This window comes from Lontra canadensis, unplaced genomic scaffold (genome assembly GCF_010015895.1).
Source record: "Lontra canadensis isolate GAN:19392208 unplaced genomic scaffold, GSC_riverotter_1.0 scaffold64, whole genome shotgun sequence".
Lineage (NCBI taxonomy): Eukaryota > Metazoa > Chordata > Mammalia > Carnivora > Mustelidae > Lontra > Lontra canadensis.
Window position 1 is genome coordinate 6,892,235 of NW_022631058.1, and position 21,540 is coordinate 6,913,774.

Genomic DNA, 21,540 nt, shown 5'->3' on the forward strand with positions numbered 1-21,540 from the left:
ACTGGAATGACGAAGTGTCATTTTATGGAGCTTTTTGAGATGCATTTAAAGGGAAATCTTCATTTTATTGTAAAGCTGGAATATAAGACGTTGGCTTTTGTTATTCAAAATGGAAACAGATTTATTTTAAAGTGATCTTTTATTAAGCATAAAAATGCAAATTCTAGTATATTTTCAATCCAGGATGAATGCCTGGAGTCCTACACATATATAGAAAAACTATGAAAATACTGTTGCTATCCTTATAATCTAAGTGTTAGAATAAAAATAAAAATGTGGCACATCACTGCCAATACTCAGTACTTAAGGAAAAAAAGGTAAGTGAAAAGACCTTGTTCTGAATAAATAATGGTAGTTCAGATTTTTGGTATGCATTTTTCTGGTAAGATACAAACTCCCAAATGTTTTAGAAATGTGTGATGTTGGAATAAATAGAAAAACAGGTTCAAATCATTTTTTTTTTAAATCTGAACCTTTATTGATGCGGTAAGAACCTAAAAGATGCAGTAAGAGATTTCTACAAGGAGACCTAAAAAACCTGGCGTATGGACTTGAGCATAATAAGTGCTCAGCTAATACTTAATATGTATCAAGAACTTAGAGTGTGAGTTTGACAATCAGATATGCAGGAAATGAAATTCTGGTTAGAAAATTTATCAGACCTCAGACAGCTTATTTAACTTCTTATCCCATAGTTTCCAAGTTTATAGTAGAGATTCTACTTCAGGAAAGAGGTGAAAAATAAAGGAATCTAATATGTGAGAGAATCTAAAATTATACTTCACACAAAAAGGCACATTTACTCATTTCATCCTCGAATAATTTTGAAGTTGAAATTTTCATTTCTAAAATGACTATGAACTGTTATTGATAGTATTGGCAAATTTAATAAAGAAGTCTATTCAAGATTATAGCAAAGCTGGTATATTTCCAGTACGGATAGATAATCTTAGGATAGGAATGGCCAAGGGGAGTGAGGAATAATTTGGTCTCTGAGATGCTCAGAAGGCTTAAAGACAAATTCCAGAGACAAAATGCCTTCCGGAATGATTCAGCTTATTTTATGTGGCTTGAAAGGTACCAGATATTTCAATGTTTAATTTTAAATATAAAATTTTATTTAATTTATCCTTCTTAAAGTTATACATGAGCAAATAATGGCATAAGGAACTGGATGGCTGAATAACTGGGTGACTGAATAACTTCATAATTGAACTTGAAAAGTGAACTTGAACAGTAATATTAGCTGTAAAATTCTTAGCCATTTGCTGAAACCATTCCAGCTTCTAATTCTGACAAGTCCAAGTATTACATATTCTGATAATAGCATAGGAATCTACTTAAGAAAAAATAAAGTTGAGAAAGAATTGACAGTGTAAATCAACTTTAGTGACACCACCTACATCAACATGACATCCATCTTTATTAAATAGCTACAAGACTTCTTGAGATTTTTATGATGAGAATTTCTCTTTTAGTCAACAAATCATAGTTTCAGACAGAACTATTCCGTACTCCTATTTGTATATATCAAATATATGCCACAGAATTATCATATCTACCCATATTAGTAAAAATTAATGTTTGATCAATGCATTAGATTATTAAAGGCATACTTTTGCACTTTTGTTCAGCTCCATATGGCATTTTTCTAAGGTAGAAATTTCACTAGAAAATTAAAGAAGCTGTTGAGTATTTTCTAGTTTTCATCTAAGAACTGTGATGTCTGGGGTGCCTGGGTGGCTCAGTGGGTTAAAGCCTCTGCCTTTAGCTTGGGTCATGGTCCCAGGGTCCTGGGGTCCAGCCCTGCATTGTGCTCTCTGCTCAGCGGGGAGCCTGCTTCCTCCTCTCTCTGCCTGCCTGTGATCTCTCTCTCTGTCAAATAAATAAATAAAATCTTAAAAAAAAAGAACTGTGATATCTGTCTTACTATTCCAATTGTGAGACTATTTCAAACAGTATGACAAAGAATTTTCTTGTATATATTGTTTACATAAAAAACCCCTGTGCACTTTTTTATCAATAGAAATTGAACATTTACAGCAAAACAAAAACAAAAACAAACAACAACAACAGAAAACAACTTGTAAAGGTATCTTGAAATTCAGTCAAAAGAGTTTGGATATGATTCTATACACGAGGCATATGAAGAGAAAAAAGTTATTTTTTACTAGATTAAATTAAATATATTTTATTATAAAAGAAAATGCCATTTTCAGTGTAGGTGATACAATGTAGATAACAGTTGGGATTCAAACAGAATTGTAACATTTCAAATACTTCTACTTCATATCAAGAAAAAAAAAATGGGAGGGGGGGACCTTGGTTTAAAGTAGCTTTAAAAGGACAATATGAGACTTCTGGAATGGCCAATGAAGAAAATGACAAAATCTCTCTCTAAAAAGCAATAATAAAAACTGCACAAGTCATCAAAAATAACCATTTAAGGGCTCTGGAAATTAACCAAAACCATACAATAAATGAACAACATGACTTAAAGAATATCAACTGAGCTTCAGTAAAAATAGTGGAAGATTATGGAATTTTGGTCCAGGGCTGCTTTGTTCTTACCCATTCCACCTTTATCATCCAGAAGTTTACCTGGGGGTGCAGGCCACAATCTACCAGCAGGCACACGGGAAGAAAGGCTGCATACACAACACTGTATGAAAACTTAGAAAAGATTGCAAAAGGCCTAATGAGCTACTGGATTTTAAGAGATCTGTGGGTAAAATGTGAAAGTCCTACCCTTTCCAAGTGTTTGAGCATAACCTCTTCACAAGCCTTGGATGAGAACCAAACTATGTTGACTCAAGAACTATGTCAAACAAACTAACCTTAAAAATCAAAACAAGAATCAAAGACAAAAATAGAAACAAATAACTGAGCAAAGACATCAGTCACCACAGTCTACAAATTAGTCCTACCAAGTCACTAACAAACAAACATAAAAATAGAAGCCAATATCAATCCTGGTGGAAATCAGAATCTAGAATTCCAGCAATATAAGTCTAAAGGTCCAGCTTTCAAAAAAATATTATGAGGTATATAAAGAAACTAGAATTTTTGACCCTTAAGAACTATGTTGTAATTTCTAGAACAATAATTTAAAAATATCTGCCAAAACACACACACACACACACACACACACACACACACACACACAGACACACACATCTGGTAGATGATTCAACAAAAGAATTTAATGGCACATTAGACAATTATCAACATAACACCAAGAAAGGAAACAGAGGAGGAGAAAGAGAGAGACAGAGACAGGGAGGGAGAGATGAAGGTGTGAAACATATGAGTAACAAATAGCAAAATGACAGCTATAAATCCAACCATATCAATAATGATATTAAGCATTCATGGATTAAAAACTCTAATCAAAAGATAAAAGATGTCAGAATCGATAAGAAACTTAAAACAAACAAAAAACTTTTAAATATTCAAATATATACCTCCTATAAGAGGCACTCTTTAGATTCTAAGACATAATTAATCAAAAGTAAAAGGAGGAAAAGAGAATCACCATGCAATAGTAACCATGAGAGAGCCGGAGTGACTACTAGTATCAAACAAGACATTAAGAAAAAAAAAAAATTGCTTTCAGATATAAGATGGACATTTTCTAATTATAAAAGTTCAACTCAGGACACCTGGGTGGCTCAATAGGTTAAGCCTCTGCCTTCGGCTCAGGTCATGATCTCAGGGTCCTGAGATCGAGCCCCACATCGGGCTCTCTGCTCAGCAGAGAGCCTGCTTCCCCCTCTCTCTCTGCCTGCCTCTCTGCCTACTTGTGATCTCTGTCAAATAAATAAACAAAATCTTAAAAAAAAAAATCAACTGACTTGGGAAGCATAATTATTATAAACACTCATGCACCTAACAAAAGATTCAAAAAATAACATGTAGCAGATTTAGATAACTTAAAGGATAAATAGAAAATGCAACAAAAATATTTGGACACTTCAGTGTCCTACTCCTGCCAATAATTAGCTCAGTTAGAGTGAAAATCAGCAAGAATATTAACGACATGAGACATAAGATTATAAAAGACATTAGTGATGAAGATGACCAAAGAGATATTCATAGAACACACTATCCAACACCAGTTTGGAAAGATTTATGTGCTAGGCCATAAGAATTCTCAAGAAATGTAGAATAATTGGATTCCTATAAGGTGTGTTCTCTAATCATTATGGAATTACATTAGAAATCAAAAAAGAAAAAAAGCACATGAGAAATCCAAAAATATTTGGAAATTAATCAGCACACTTCTAAACAACCAATGAACTAAAGAATAAATCAAAAAGGAAATCAGAAAGCATTTTGAGTTGAACAAAAATGAAAACACAATATGTAGAAATTCATGGCACATATCTAAAACAGTGCTTAGAAAAAAATTTATAAATGAAATGCCTGGATTTGAAAAGAAATATTTGAAAGAAATAACTTATAAATTCATTTTAGAAATCTAGAAAATAAAAGAGAAAATTAAACATAACACAGGAAAAAAGAAAGAAAGACTATTAGAAAAGAAATAAGGGCATCTGGGTGGCTGATCAGACTCTTGGTTTCAGCTCAGGTCATGTTTTCTTGCATGATGGGATCCAGCAGAGTTAATCTCTGTGCTCAGTGGGGTGTCTGCTTGAGATTCTCTCTCTCTCTCTCCTTCTGTCCCTCCCCCAACTCTCAGGCACAGGTATGCACATTCTCTCTCCCTTTCTCTCTCTCTGTCAAATAAATAAATCCTAAAAGAAAATAAAAGAAATAAATGATTTCAAATATGAAAAAAATACTACAAAAGAGAATCCCCAAAATTTTATTTTAAAAAATCGACATACTTGTCAAATATTTACTTACAGTTGGCAAGAAAATAAGAGTAGACACAAATTACCAAAACAGAAATAAAAGGGAGGCTAGTGTTACTGATTTTACAGAATTTTTAAAAATCACAAGAGAATATTATGAACAATATTTTGCCAACAAATTGTATAATGTGATTAAAATGGAAAAAAATACTAAAAGGATAAAAATTACTAAATCTGAACAAAAATAAGAACAACAAAAATAGAATATATGAATAGATGTATGACAAATGAAATTAAATTAATGACTAAATATCTTCTAAGTAAAGACCAGCCTCCCGTGGCTGCCTGGTGAATATAATTAGTCATGATAAGGAGCAAGTAATAACAATGCCTTGTGAACTCCTCCAGGAGAGGAAAGAAACAAGAGAAATGGAAAAATTTCTTTCAGAAATAAAGGGGGAGGGAATACTTCCTAATTCATTTTGTGAGGCAAGAGGGGAAAAAAAAGACACCAATAATAATAATAAAAAAGTACTAGACAATAGATTTCATGAATGTGGTTGCAAAAATCCTCAAGAAAATATTAACAAATAAATCCAGCCATGTAGGAAAATTATTATATGTACACCATGCCCAAATGAGGTTCAACTCAAGAATGCAATGTCGGTGTAATATCTGTAAATCAATTAATGTAAGGCACCATATTAATAAAGTAGCAAAACCTCATAATCATATTAATAAATGCACAAATACATTTTGAAAAATCTTATATCCACTGATGATAACTTCTAACAGATTAAGAATAGAACTTCCTAAAATGGATAAAGAGTATCTACATAAGTCCTATAGCTATAGCTTTTTTTATGATTTTGGTGGAAAACATTTGATCTTTCACCACTAAAGTAAAAACTTTACTGAGTTGGTGAAACACCAAATGCTTCCCCCTTAATATTAGGAAAATGGCAAGGATGCCTGCTCTTACTGCTTTTATTCAACATTGCATGCACTAAAGTTATAGGCAGTGAATTAGACAGAAAAACAGAAGAAGAAAATGATTTAAAAAATAATAAAAGGTATCCAAGTTGAAAAGAAAGAAGATTGTTTTATTTGCAGATGACCTAATTCTGTATGTAGAAAATCCAAATAAGTCACAAAAAGTAGCAAAACTTTCAAATAAGGTCAGGATCAAGATCACAGGATTTGACATCCATACAGAAACATCAATTATATTTCTATACTAGGAGTGAACATTCACAAATGAAATTAGAAAAACAATGCCATTCACAATTACATGAAAAAAATCAATAAAATTCTCAAAAGTAACATTAACAAAAGCAGTGCAAGACTGTGTACTGAAAATTTCAAAATGCTTCTGTGAGAAAGAAGACCTAAATAAGTGGAGAGACATTCCATATTCATGAATCAGAAGATTCAAATGGCAATGCACCATGAATTGGTCTATAGATTTAATTAAGTCAATTTCATAGCCCCTATAAGCCTTGTGGGTTATAGAAATTGACAAGCTGATTCTAAAGTTTACAGGGAGAGGAAAAGGACGCAGACTAGCCAAAACTACTTGACAAGAGAATGAGGTTAAGCACTAAAACATTTTCTAATTTCAAAACTTGCTATAAATCTATACTAGTCAAGGCAGCAGGGCCCTGGCATAAGGATAAGCTTATAGATAAACTTAACAAAAATGAGAGTTCAAAATTAAACCCTTTATATTAGTGGTTAAAAAGAGCAAGACCACAGTAAGATTTATGGGTCTAAATTTTTTGTTCAGCAACAACCACCTGGGAGTTTTATAAAACACATAGTTACCTAGTAGCAGGACCAAAGAGAAAAAGAAAAATTGGATAAAATTTAAGAGTCTTGCATCACGAGATTTATTTCAAAATTACATTAAAGTAGTGCTAATTGTGGGGCAGTGTCAAAGATAAACACAGCCAGACATTAATTTGAAGGAGTGAGAACAGATTGTATTCAGTAATTACTGACTATAGGGGAAAGTGCTCAGCTCCATTCTGATGTTCAGAGATGATCTGACTTTGAAAGGAGAATAGAAAGTAGGAAGGGAAATCTCTGAGGCTTAAACAGTCAGGGAAGTGAAAAATCATGAAGACAGAGAAGGGGGTAGAGGTGGTCCAAGTGAAACCCATATGGGTTTGCTAACAGGTACTTACCAAAGGTAAGCTTCTCCCTTCACACAGACTGGGAAACAGGGGCCCTGTCTTCAGGCATTGGCTGCAATGGACAGTAAATTCTTTTGGCAGCCTTGAGTTTTCTCAAGCAGGCACTTTAAGAGGGACTAGAGACATCCTATGGATACTGCCTGGAACTGTTAGAAACTATAGTAGTGTTTGCTCAAGTCTTTATAGGCCAAGATGGAGGCATAGTCAAGAAAAATCTGACTACAGTTTGGTCAAGGACAGAATCTTGGTCAGCAGGGATTTTAAAAAGTGCACTGTAAGCCACCTACATGAAAACAATTGGAGTAATTACTGGAAATGTAATTTTTGAATTCTAACCAGAATTATTAAATAAAAACATTAAATTTTTTTAAAAGTGAGATATCGACTTAAAATATTTAGGAATCACCCTCGACGATTCATACACACACAAAAGTTTGCAAACCACATGTTGAGAGTGGCCACAATATTGGAAATGGATGTACATTGTAATTTTCACAACTGCTTGGATGAAAACAAAAATAAGGATATAATAATGATACCAAATGTATATAAAGAATATGTGTCAGGCTTATTTTGTGAACTTTACATGTATCAACTCACTTTATTGCATATTATGTTTGGAATATTCTTTTATTGATAAAAGCCTTGGTAATCTGCAGGATGATGTTGCATTTATAAAAATCAAGGTAATTACCAAGGATGCTCAGGGCAAAAAGTGCCTAATATCCATGGCATGGATCTTCCCCGTGACAAAGTGGGTTTGTTCCATGGTCAAAAAATGGCAGACCATGACTGAAGTTTATGTTGATATCAAAACTGCTGGAGGTTATCGGCTTCATCTATTTTGTGTTGGTTTTATAAAGAAAATGCAACAGTCAGATTCGGAAGTCCTTTTGGGCTCAGCAAAAGCAGGTCCACCAAATTTGGAAAAAGATGATGGAAATCATGACCCAAGAGGTGCAGACAAATAAAAGAAGTGGTCAGTAAATTTATTCCAGAGAGCATCAGAAAAGACATAGAAAAGACTCAGTCTACTTACTCACTCTGTGATGTCTTTGTTAGAAAAGTAAAAATGCTAAAGGGGCCCAAGTTTGAATTGAGAAAGCTCAAAGAGCTTCATGGTGAAGGTGGTAATTCTGGAAAAGCTACTGGGGATGAAATCAGTGTTAAAGTTGAATGAGCTCATGGATTGGGATACCAGTCCAAGAACCTGTTTAAAATTCAGACATTTAATGGTGACAAATAAAAAGTCTTATTTGTGAAAATAAATAACTAAATAAGGCATTTTAATTTGACAATTTAGATGCCCACATTTTTAGAAAAACATAACCTACCAAAACTGAAAAAAGAAATAGGCAAATCTGAACAGTACTTCTTTTCTGCTCAGAACATTAAATCTATTATTTTAAAAATCCCAGAAAAATCTCCAGATTTAGATGATTTCACTAGCAAAGTCTTCCGAACATTTAAAACTTTTTTAAAATTTATTTGACAGAGAGAGAGATCACAAGTAGGCAGAGGCAGGCAGAGAGAGAGGAGGAAGCAGGCTCCCTGCCGAGCAGAGAGCCTGATGCAGGGCTCAATCCCAGGACTCTGGGATCATGACCTGAGCCAAACGCAGAGGCTTTAACCCACTGAGCCACCCAGGCGCCCCTCCAAACATTTAAATACAAAATCTTCTACTTAATAAAGATAAAATAATTCTTAGTTCCTTTTTTATTAAGTGAGAAGGAGCCTTCTATCAAAACCTATCAAGGACATAAAAAAAAAAACAAACTATAGATCAATTTCTCTAATGAATGATATTTCAAAAATCTAAACAAAACTTTAGCAAACTGAATCCCATAATACCCAAAATGGGGTTAAAAGAGCCAAAGCCTTCATTCTTTTTACCTGTGTGAGATACTTTAGTTAAATTCCAAGAAAATTATTTTTTTCTTGGAGATTAGAAAAATAATAAAATTGGAGTACTAATCAATTAATAGAAACATAGAAATAAATGGAAATTAAAAAATTAAATGAAATAAAAGAGTGGCTATGTGCATGTCCTCACAATGTTCCTGAATTTAAAAATCCTGGAAAAAGAGTTTTGCAAACTAGCCAGTAAGATTTCTTTTTTCCCTATTTATTTGATGTCATCAGTATCAACAACACAAGTTCTTAGTGGTCCCTACTGTGAGTATTAGATTCAAATCTGTCTTTTAGTTTTTTGCTCTCTTCTTTTGCAGTCCTGAGGGAATGATATAACAGTATTTCCTGTCACTCTATCAATTTAAAATTTTTTAAAAAATGAAAAATACTTATTTTTGAAAGTGATCACTTTTGCATTTAAAAATATTTACAAATCAGAAATTTAAATATATTTCCATAGACCTCATAGTTATTATTGATCAAATAATTTTCAAATAAATTAACCAGAAATAACATCTTGACAACTTTCCTAAAATTTTAGATCACTAACCAAGAAAAATTCACTTAAATTTTTATATTTTTCTCTTGATTTTCATCTCAGAATGGGTGACTGAATTATGCAGAAATGTTGATCTTATTTTAAAAGCCAATATTTTTGAAAAATAATATGAGATCATAAACTTCACTTAACAAGTGTCTCAGTGCTGAAGCTTTGAAGAAAATCCCAATGTCTTGGCTGTTATTTATAAAGTAAAAGAGAGTAGAGAAGTCAAGGAAACACAATAAAAATGATTTTCCCTTGCTTTAAGCCTCTTTGATATATAATTTTAGCCAGAGGAGTCTCAACGATACAGTTGATATTGATTTGAGCAGGTGATAGGATAACAACTGCCTTTAACCAAGAAAATTATTTTGTGTTCTGTAATGGGAAAAATGATAGTGGGCCAGGTGATTCATATTTTCAGCTCTGGGGAAAATCCATTGATTATTTTATATTTTATTGCCTCTGTGGTGGAAGTGGAAGATTTCTTCCTCATGTTCTTTTATTTTGTCAAATAAAAAAATGGCAGTAGGATTTTTTAGAGTCATAATCATTCAAGAACGAAGGGTGGGTTTGCGGAGTCATGGTGTTTGGCTCCCCTAGTGTTTTGCATGTTAAACACTTTATAATTGTCTACTTAATGCCTACAATATAGTGCAGTATCTTTGTGAGGTACTATTGGAAAGTATTAGCAAAGAGTAAATTTAATCCCAAAAGAATATGTGTGTTTGTGTGTGTGCAGGCATGTATGCAGGTACATGTATATTTTTCTCCTTTCTAGAAGTTCAGAAGACAATCAATGCAATGTTTTGGATATTGTCTGTGATTAAAACAGTAGGTCGCAGTGAGCATCTGAACAACTTTTTTAAAGCAAAGTTACAGAGAACTCCTTGAGCATTCCAATCCATCATACCTGTGGTGAATGATGGGTTTCACTTGTTCCTCTATCCATTTTGAATGAAAGGCTCTAGAGACGTTATTCCATGTGGCAATAAAACTGCACTTTGAGACAAACCAAATCAAAGTCAAGCAAAAATACAGGTAGTACTTGGACCCTGAATGATAGACCAAGTAAAAATTAATTATCAAGCAAATCTTTAGCATCCAAGCTGTCCTGTACTTGCTGTCAGGAGCTCCATGCAAGTGAAGAATTAGTTTGGTTCAGGATGAGCAGAAAAACACATTTATACACAGATGGACATGTTATAAGAGCAAATATAATTCATTTTTCCTCAGTCAACTGAACTTTCATGAATAAAAGTAAGCTAAAAAATCAATATGTCAAGGAAGTACACCTATGTGGTTTTTTTTGTTTGTTTTTTGTTTTAGATTTTATTTATTTGACAGAGAGAGACGCAGCGAGAGAGGAAACACAAACAGGGGGAATAGGAGAGGGAGAAGCAGGCTCCCTGCTGAGCAGGGAGCCCAATGTGGGGCTCAATCCCAGGACCCTGGAATCATGACCTGAGCCAAAGGCAGAGGCTTAACGACTGAGCCACCCAGGCGCCCCATACCTATGGTTTTGATCGCACAAATTCCTTCTCCTATCAGTTCCTTCTAAGAATTCTATAATTATCTGGCTAAATGTTTAGGCTAATTTATGCTTCTGACTTTACTCATGTTTTCTTGCTTATTATTTCTTTTCTTCTATTTATTCTGGCCAAAATTAAAAACAAACAAACAAACAAACAACAAAAAAAAAACTCTGCCACCTTATCTTAGTCAGCTTGGGCTACTATAAGAAAGTATCATAGGCTGAGTAGATTAAATAACAAAAATGTATTTTCTCACATTTCTAAAGGTTGAATATCCAAGATCAGGGGACCAGCATGGTTGAGTGTTGGCGGAGGCGCTATTCCTGGTATCTAGACACCTGTCTTCTTGTTATACCAATCCAGAGTGGAGAGAGAGAGGGCTAAGTTTTTTCCCTTCTAAGGATACTAATTCCATTTTAGGGGCTCCACTCTCAATGATTTAATTATCTCCCAAAGACCCATCTCTTAATTCCATCTTATTGGGGGTTGGGGTTTCAACAAATGGATTTGCAGTCCTTAATCCCACTGAACATGCCACTACTGTTGGGTCAATCAAATTTAACATGTGAAAGCCAATGTTTGCAATGTAGCCTTGGCATGTAAGCATGAGTATACACGCGTGTGCTTGCATACATGTGCATTTTGAGGATACTATTTTTCATCAAAGGGGAACCTACTGAATCATTGTCTCCTTGCTGTGAAGTTCTTTTTATTATTTCTTTATTTTTTTAAGATTTTATTTGTTGGAGAGAAAGAGAGAGAGAGAGAGAGCATAGCAGGGGGAGAGGCAGGCAGAGAGAGAAGCAGGTTCCCTGCTGAGCAAGGAGCCCAATGTGGTCCTCGATTCCAGGACCCTGGGATCATGACCTGAGCCAAAGGCTGACGCTTAACCAACTGAGCCCACCCAGACATCCCTATTATTACTTAATGAACTGCTGTACTTCCCTTACCTTAGGATTCTTAAGGGCTAAGCCGTAAGTCACTGCTATCTGCTCCACCTAACTTACCTTGCTCTCTTTGAATCAAAGGTGTACACTGTGATTTCTCATGAAAATTAACCTCTACAAATTTGAATTCAAATTTATTTCATTTACCAGTAAGATTCAACAGAAATAAGGTTCAAGCTGTTACAAATGAAAAACAAAACCTTGGCTACCTACATTGATAGTATAAGAGCTCACCTGTAATTTATGAAAATAGATGTAAGGCTAATGGATTAATTTTGAGAGCTTAGTCTATGCCAAGCATCCTTTTAAGTGAGATATATATATATATTTTTTTTTTCATTTTAAATCCTTACAACAAATAAGGTGGTATATTATTGTATCAATTTAATAGATAAACTGTGGAGTTATGAGAATAAGCAACTTGATTAAATTTATATGACTAGTAAGGGAAGGACTCAATATCAACCCAGGAAATATAAAACCAGAAACCACTCTTCTTTTTTTAAGATTTATTTATTCAATTTTTATAGAGAAAGCATGTGAGTATGTGGGAGCGGAGGGAGGGGCAGCAGGAGAAGGAGAGAGAGAATCTCCCAGCAGACTCCCCACCCATCACAGACCCCAAAGCGGTGCTAGATCCAAGGACCTGAGCCTAAATCAAGGGTCAGATACTTAGCTGACTGAGCCACTAAGGTGCTCCACAGAAACAAATCTTAACCAATGTGGTATCTGTTAAAGGATGGTCTAAATGATTGATCCATCAATCTTAAAGGTTTGTTAAATAATAATATGGGTATTCAAAAATTTATTTGATGTAAATAAGTCTACTGATACCTTAAACTTCTCCATATCTTAAAAAAGTAATAAAATACAAATACACAGTTAATACAAATGAAATATTTATACATATACATATATAATTTCAATACATTTTAGAAGTGCATTTTATAAAATCTATAAGTTTTTCCTCAATAACATATTTAAAATAGGAATAAAGTATTCTTCCATAAAATATCTGTTTTCTATTTCTGTAAGTCCTATTTACTTCATGGAGAAATGCAAGATATTCTTTTTTAAAATAAGAATTTGAAAGGATAGGATCTTACCACTATTACCGTGGGATATGTCATTTTAGCTGACATTACTATCTGTAAAAACATTTCAAATATTGTATTTCCCTGTGATTATAAAAAAAATACAAATATTTCAAACCTGCTAACCAAGCTGATTGCAAAACTACCCTGCTAACCACAAAATTTTCCAGAAAGCTACACAGCCAACTATATTCTCCTCTCTTAATTTAACCAAGCAATAGGTTCTATTGCTACTTGTAACACTTCACTGACCCACGTGATACACTACATTGCTTCTCCAATTATATAAAAGGAATGCTCCATAGACCCAGAACCCTGCACGGGGCTGAGGTTTAATGTGATATAAAGACTCTTCCATAGTGTCAAAGCAGTGGAGCCTTTGCTTACGCACTACTTTCCAGTGTGAACTGGTTATTTCCCGTCCCACTGAAATATGATATAATTTTATTTCTTCTGCAGGCTTGACTATTTTCACCACAGTTTCCAAGAGGAATAAATATTTTTTTTTAATTGATATCATTTAAGACCAAAAAAAAAATCAATCAACTAAAAAGATCTCTACATTAGAGAAATATCAAGATGTAATCAAATTCCTATGTATAATATAAACAATTTGAGTAGTAACTGTGGTGGTATTGGTAAAACAAATAGAGAATTAGGGTGATTTTATTTAAATGATCAATTTATCTCCTAAATTATTACATAGAATATTTTTATAAAATGCATTTAGAAGATTTTACTATTTTCTTAAATTGTTTAACAGTGAACTTCTGTTTCGTTGATACTTTAAATTATCTGTGAAATCTGAGCCTATTTCTTTTATATAAGCATGGAAGAGAGTAAGAGAAGGGGCAAAGTTTTTTGACAATTCCTTGGTTTCACCTATAATCTATGATATATTTGGATTTGTTGAATGTCTGTGTCAAAAATAATAATTTGTATTTTCATAGAGAATAAATTATTTCATCTATATTCCTAATGTATTTGCCCAGAGTTAGATAGAATACTCTTATAGCTCTTTGATAATATCCTGCATTAATATTATTTTATTCTTATTAGTAATTTTTGGTTATTTTTCTGTTTTTCATGGGTAGATTTCCTAGTTCCTTTTTTCCTTTTACAGCTTTTCTTTTAAATCAGATAAATGGTTCTTAGCTTTACTTTTTCATTCTAGTATTATTGGATTTTTCCATTTTATCAACTTTTGCTTTTTTTAACAAATATTTTCCATAAACTAATGCTATTGCTTTCCCCCCACCCCCTATACTGAGTTAAATATAGTACTTGATTCATTTACTTTCACTTTTTCTTACTTAGTAACATAGGCATTCCAGGTCATGATTTTTTCTCAACAAAACTTTAATTGATTTATTACATAAAATTGAGTGGTTATGACTCTTTAGATCTGTATTCTGTAGCATGGTAGTCACAAGCCACATGTAGCTATTTATAAAAGCAAAGGAAATTTAACATTTAGTTCCTAATCATATTAACCATAATTGGTAGGCATATACCTGCCACTCTTAATTTTGTTTCATGAGAGTGAATTCATACTATATTAATTGTTTTGTTAGTTCATTTTTTTCCTCATTAGTTATCAACTATATCTTTCAATGTCACTGAATTCTAGTGAATGGCTCTCTATGTCTAGCTCCAGAGTCAGAATGTTAGTTTCAGATTCTGACTTCTTTATTTAACAAACTATTTGAGCTAGAGAAAGTGATAACATTATAAATTAAAAAACTATAAATGGAGATTCTTTAGCAACTTTCTCATTCAGCTGTTGTGAAGATTACATGTGGTACTACACATTGTGTATTTCTAGTTAACTAATAATTGCTCAATTAAAGTTAACTTTATAATTATTCTATTTAATAGGTAGGTTTTCCTGTTTGTAACAAGTGCAAGGTATTCTATATAAATGTAATTACTCAATCCTTTACTTAAAAGCTTTCATTCTTGAATACAATGTTGCTAGAATTTTTTTTTTTTTTCCTAGAATTCTTGACATGAATTTCTAAGAATTCCTCTAGGTTGATACATGACACTTAAACTCTTGGGTATACAGACACATGTGTGTGCATTAATATATATGTGTTTATATATACACATATATATGTACGCATATAACAAATCCTGTGTGTGCATGTAGGTGTGTGCATGTGTGTGTGTGTATATATGGCCAAATTGGTTATAAAAGAATGCCTAGGAATGCCTGGGAGGCTTAGTTAAGTGTCTGCCCTTGGCTCAGGTCATGACCCCAGGGTTCTGGGAAGAGGTCCTTCTTGGGGTGGGTGGTGGAGGGGGGTGGTTCTTGTTCAGCAGGGAGCCTATTTCTCCCTCTGCCTGCTACTCCCTCTGCTTGTGCTCGTTCTCTCTCTGACAAATAAATAAATAAAATCTTTAGAAAAATGCCTATAATAATTTTGATTAAACTAGTGGTCCTCAAACTTTCCTCTTCTTGCACTGTGAATGCATAGGAACATTCCATAAGGTATACAATTGTGGAAAACATGTTCTGATTAACTGGCATACATGTTTTTCCAAAATTGATCTGATTGAGAATGGGCTTGCACTGAGTGCTGGCATTATCCTGTCTCTCCTATGGCAGAACAAAAAAGATAGAAGTTTATTGAATACACAGCAAGGCAGCGACTATCTGCCATGAGGAAGTGGGTGTGGAATACACCACAAGGGAGTGGTGGGCAGGACAGCTGAGGAGGGCTTACGTACAACTAGGTAGTGGGAGTGGGCTGTTTTTTAAAGAGGGAAGTTGAGAAGGTAGGGATACTTATGGACTTTCCCCTTTTTTGCTAAATGTGTTTACTTGTAAGTAGTCCACTAGTTAGTTAGGACCTATGCAAATTTTGAGGTGGGTTCCCTGATGGGCATGTCTCTCTCTATCCAGTCAGGGGTTACCCTGGCTCCTTTCTACATTCCTTTGTTCAAGTCTGTTTGCCTAAAAGGGGCATCTACACCTCTTTCCTTTTAAAAGTCCTTTCTTCCCTTTAAAGAAGAAAGATATATCCACCACCATCTTGCAATTTACTATGGTAAATTGTCCAAGGATATGAAAGCCTCTATGCCAAACAAAAGGAGAATTTTATAAAGATTTTATTTATTTATTTGACAGACAGAGATCACAAGCAGGCAGACAGGCAGGCAGAGAGAGAGAGGGAAGCAGGCTCCCCGCTGAGCAGAGAGCCTGCTGTGGGGCTCCATCCCAGGACCCTGGGATCATGACCTGAGCCGAAGGCAGAGGCTTTAACCCACTGAGCCACCCAGGCGCCCCCAAAAGATTTTAAATTTGCTTGTTATATTTCAAATTATTTTATCACAATTTGTAATATACTTACTTTTTTTTTTCCCAATTAAGTGCTACTGATATTAAAAGATAACTCAATCCAAAAGATTAAAAAAAAATTAACCTTATTGTTAGGAGGAATAAAAATGAACAATTTTCACTATAGATATATGTGCATATTTGTACACACACACAGGTGCTGTTATTGTTACAGAGACATGATAGAGTTATCAAAAAAATAAGCATGATAATATATCACACTGTATAAAACTGTTCAGGGAAAGTGGAATGGAAATACATTGTCAAGAAGATAAACTAACATTTTAATAATAAAAACAAAACTTCTGGGCACCTGGGTGGCTCAGTTGGTTAAGTCACTGCCTTCAGCTCAGGTCATGATCCCGGAGTCCCAGAATCGAGTCCCGCATTGGGCTCCCAGCTCTGTGGGAAGTCGGCTTCTCCCTCTGACCTTCTCCCCTCTCATGCTCTCTCTCTCAAATAAATAAATAAAATCTTTAAAAAAAAAAACTTAATGTATTTTTAAATGATTGACACATGATTTATATGTATTCAAAAAATAAAATAATGATATAATTATTTTATTTGAAAATATCAAATGTATATCTGAAAAGATGATCTTTGTAATTTATGCAACAATTATTTTAGGTGTGTATTTAAAATCAAAGGGAGACATAAACCACTATGGACCCCAAAAAAACAATCTGGAGGTTTCAGAGGGGATGAGGGGAGAGACGGTAACAGGGAGACAGGTATTGAGGAAGGCACATGCTGTGTTGAGCACTGGGTGTTCTGCTTTACTAATGAATCATTGAGCACTGCATCAAGGACCAATTATGTACTCTACAGTGGCTAACTGAACATAATTAAAAAAAAAAGAAAGAAAGAAAACACACTGAAGGTTACCAGAAGGGAGATGGGTAGGGGTTGGGTGAAATAGGTGATGGGGATTAAGGAGTACACTTATTCTGGTGAGCACTGGGTGATCTATGGAAGTGTTGTGCACCTGAAACTAAGAACTAACTGCAATTTAAATAAAAAGTTCTTTTTTTTTTTTTAAGTATGAGGAGATCCTTAGATCTTTAAGATTCTTTTAAGGCTCCAGGAGTAAAAACTTTAAATACCAGGGTTTGTTTGTTTGTTTGTTTGTTTAATATTGTGGCAGTCCAAAGTACCTTTTGAGTTCTTTGATGGCTGGAGTTTTCTAACTTAAGTAGAATAAAGAAAGGTCATGGATCTGGAGATGGGGATGCATCTCCCACTAAGGTACACTTATTAATCACACGGCAGGCAAGCATCCTAGCGCAGTAAGAGTTGGAATGTCCTTTAGGTTTCCCGGATAGGAGCAACAAGCAATCCAAGTATCTCTTTCACTCCAGGCTAACATGTTATATAGTTAGCTCGTATTTTTTGTTTGTTTTACTTCCTGCCTTTTATAGATATCTGAAGCTTATTCAGGGAGATCCACCCACCCTTCCACAGAAAGTCTTTCATTGTTTTGATGATTCCCCATGGCTCAATCATGCTTCCTGTGCTTCTTCCCTCTGAGTTTAAAAATTTTCCCAATGGACAGAAAAACTCTCACCTCTGAAGAAACCCACTGCTGTGTCTGCTTTGGTAATGGTTTCTTCGCTATGGCTTCTCCATAAACTAATCTTACAGCCAATTCTTTCTTAGAGAAATGCCTCATGATTCATGGTCCATCTATTTTTCCATGGTGTTTATAGGTTTCAGTCTCCTCTGTTTCATCTTTGAGCATCTCTTCTATCTTTGTAGTAATTCCAACACAATTTGAGAAAGTAGAATATCTCTAGTCAGAATGTTGAACTTGTAATTTCTGACATTTTCCATAAAATATTTTCTTTTTTTTTTTAAGATTTTTATTTCCTTATTTAACAGAGAGAGAGAGAGATCACAAGTAGGCAGAGAGGCAGGCGGAGAAAGAGAGGAGGAAACGGGCTCCCTGCTGAGCAGAGAGCCCGATGTGGGGCTCGATCCCAGGACCCTGAGATCATGACCTGAGCCGAAGGCAGAGGCTTAACCCACTGAGCCACCCAGGCTCCCCTCCATAAGATATTTTCAACATGCATCTAGCTTGGAGGCTTGTAAGAAATTTTACAGTTTTTATTTGGTTAATGCAAGCTCCTTTAAAAATAGATTTTTGGAGGACGCCTGTGTGGCTCTGTTGGTTAAGTGTCTGACTCTCAGTTTCAATTCAGGTCATGACCTCAGGATCCTGAGATCAAGTCCAGCTTGGGCTCCAAGCTCAGAGCTGAGTGGGCTTATCCACTCCCTCTGCTCCTCCCTGCTCTTGCACTCTCCCTCTCTCTCAAATAAATAAATAATTCATTAATAAAAAAAAAAAAGTAGATATTTTTGTGTGTCTTGCAACATCTCAATCATCTTTATATTTCTTTACATATTGTTTTAAATTGTGGCATATACTGTTTTTTTTGCATGTAAAACTATCAGAATGGCTATATATTAGGTTAGGTCAGCTTCCAAGAACTATCACTAATAAATTTAGTAGAATTCATTATTTTGCCCTCATATTTTCAAAGGCTGAACTGGTTTAGTTTTTATCCACAGTTGTTTCAGTATCATATACACATTAAAAATGGTTATTTCTGCTCAATCTGATAAACTCACAACAGTATAAATGTCATAGTCCCCTTTCTCAGCAGGAGTTTTGGCATAAAAACCAATTGCCTATGCAAATGATTATTGGGAGCATTTTTCATGTGCACCAATCAAATAAGGTGAAGTGGTTGTTTGAAAGATATATGAACATAGCGATTTACAAGTATATACTTAAAGGTACTACTAGTGCTCATTTGACCTATAACTGAGTTCCTAAATTGTGTCTTTACTCAAAAGTAAGTAACACAGTGTCTGAATAAGTCTCATGGTGTAACCTTATAAAATGGAGGGCTCTGAAATGCAAACTTCTCAGGTTATACAATTTATTAAAATGGAAGTAATTTAAAACAGTCTGTTTCTTGTTAGTCTTTAAATATGCAAATAAGAAAGGCCACTTGATTTATTCATTTTTATTTATGCCATTTCCAGATGGGAATAAAATTATTCATTATGAATTCATTCCCACTTCCAAGCCTCATGACTTTGCATCTTAGCTTTTGAAAACAAATTGATGCCTAACTATTACAAATTGAATTTTAACTATTGCAACTAATTCCAGCCCAAAATGGTATAAATTTAAAATCTCCAGCAGTGAGGTATTGTTGTCAAGTTATTGACTTGTGAAGTTTAGCCTTAGGTTTTTAACCTATATTAAGAAATTCATAATGAACTCAAATAAATGTAATTCATGGATGGGGAAGGAATTATATTTCATATATTCTCACATTTCACCTTGAATTGGAAAAGACTTCATGACTTTTTGCATTGTTAAAATGAAATAACTCTTTTCTTTGTTTATTTAAAGGAACATCTTCATTTTTTTTTTTAATCAAAGAAGAGGTACCTAATTTTAAGAATTAGAGGAATTTTCAGGGCTCCTGGATGGCTCAGCGGGTTAAGCCTCTGCCTTCGGCTCGGGTTGTGATCTCAGTTGTGATCTCAGGTCTTGGGATCAAGCCCTGCATCAGGTTCTCTGCTCAACGGGGAGCCTGCTTCACCCCTGTCTCTCTGCCTGCCTCTCTGCTTACTCATAATCTCTGTCAAATAAATAAATAAAATCTTTTAAAAAAATTAAAAAAAAAGAATTAGAGGAATTTTCCAGATAAGAATCTATTTTTGTCTTTATAGTGATAACTTCCCAGATAGATTCTTATGCTAATATAAATGGCTCCCTGTATAAAATTAACCAAACCCTAGGATTACAGTGGACACTAGGTGATTAGAAAAAAAATTCCCAAATCTGTTATCTAAGCCTAATATGAAGGAGTCAGATTATGTTTAGCAATTATGGGTTCTTTATGACAGTAGGAGAAGCACTACTTCTGTTAAATTTATTCATTTGTTTAATCTAAAATTATTGATCATATTCCAAATGTCAAATGCTATTTCTTATCTATATTTTAATATACAGAATTTGATTTGTATGGAACACAGACATATAGCTCCCTGCTACCCATTGTTCACAACTTCATTCACAGCCAGACTTCTTGAAAATTGTCTTTGTTTTCTTTACCTCTTATATATATTGTTCAACTCATTCCAGCCTCAACATTACAGAGAAAATGTTTCAAAAAAAAAAAAAAAAGGACTCAAAAGTAACAAAAGGTCAATTAAAGATAAACGTCAAAATGGATGTTGCTGATGTCAGGTCAGTATCAGGTAATGTCAGTAGACTGGTAAGAGGTTGTTTGTGGTAGTTATGTGAAGAGCAAACAATGCTAAATACTCTCCAACCATCCTGTTTCCCTAATATCCTAAAACAACTTCCTGCTCATTTTATTTAGCATAGGATACCTTTGAGATCAAAACTCAGTAATTGAGCAAGTAACGAAATTAGAACCCATACCAGTTGTTTGAGCTAGAACAAAAACCTATCTCTGGTAAATACATTGTCACTGATATATTCAGCCTGATTGGAAGTGATCCTTTACTTCTGGTCTGGTATTCTCAGTATATATTCCCATATATTTTCTATATTTTTGACAATATAAATTAGCAAAAGTTTGCAGTTGTTCGGTTGTTAAGCTTTTTTCTCTAAAGTTAGACTTTGAGATCCTGCTTTCTATCAAACTAGGATCTAACTCCTTTTATATGTCTGGAGGCAACGGGTAATGACTTGAGGACATTTGGCTTACCAATACAAGACAACCCTTCAGACAAGTAAGTCCCCCAAAATGTTACATGGTAAATCAATGTATTCCTTTCCAATTACATTTTTTTGTGATATGTGGATAAACGTTGTAGTTTAAAGTTCTCATTTAAAGTCCTATATTTCTTTCTTTAAATATATCCCTTTTATGAAATAGTAACAGAATGTGAGGAAGAAGGCAATGCAGATCCCCATAATATTTAGAATTGGAAAGAGGTTTTGAAAGAATTGTGATATTTTTCAGTGCACTGTGCTGTTTTATACTGCACTTATAAAACATTTTATGCACTATAAATATTTTGTAATTTTAATTTGCTTTTTTTATAGCCTCTGCAGAATTATTTTATCAAGAAAGCAACAGAATTAATATCTGACTTGATACCTCCCAA

General features: G+C 34.2%; 1 pseudogene; it reads left to right on the top strand.

The window, feature by feature from the left end:
• The window catches only part of LOC116879902, a 52,263-nt pseudogene extending 44,033 nt beyond the window's left edge, over positions 1–8,230 (top strand).
• Positions 8,231–21,540: the final 13,310 nt, after the last annotated feature.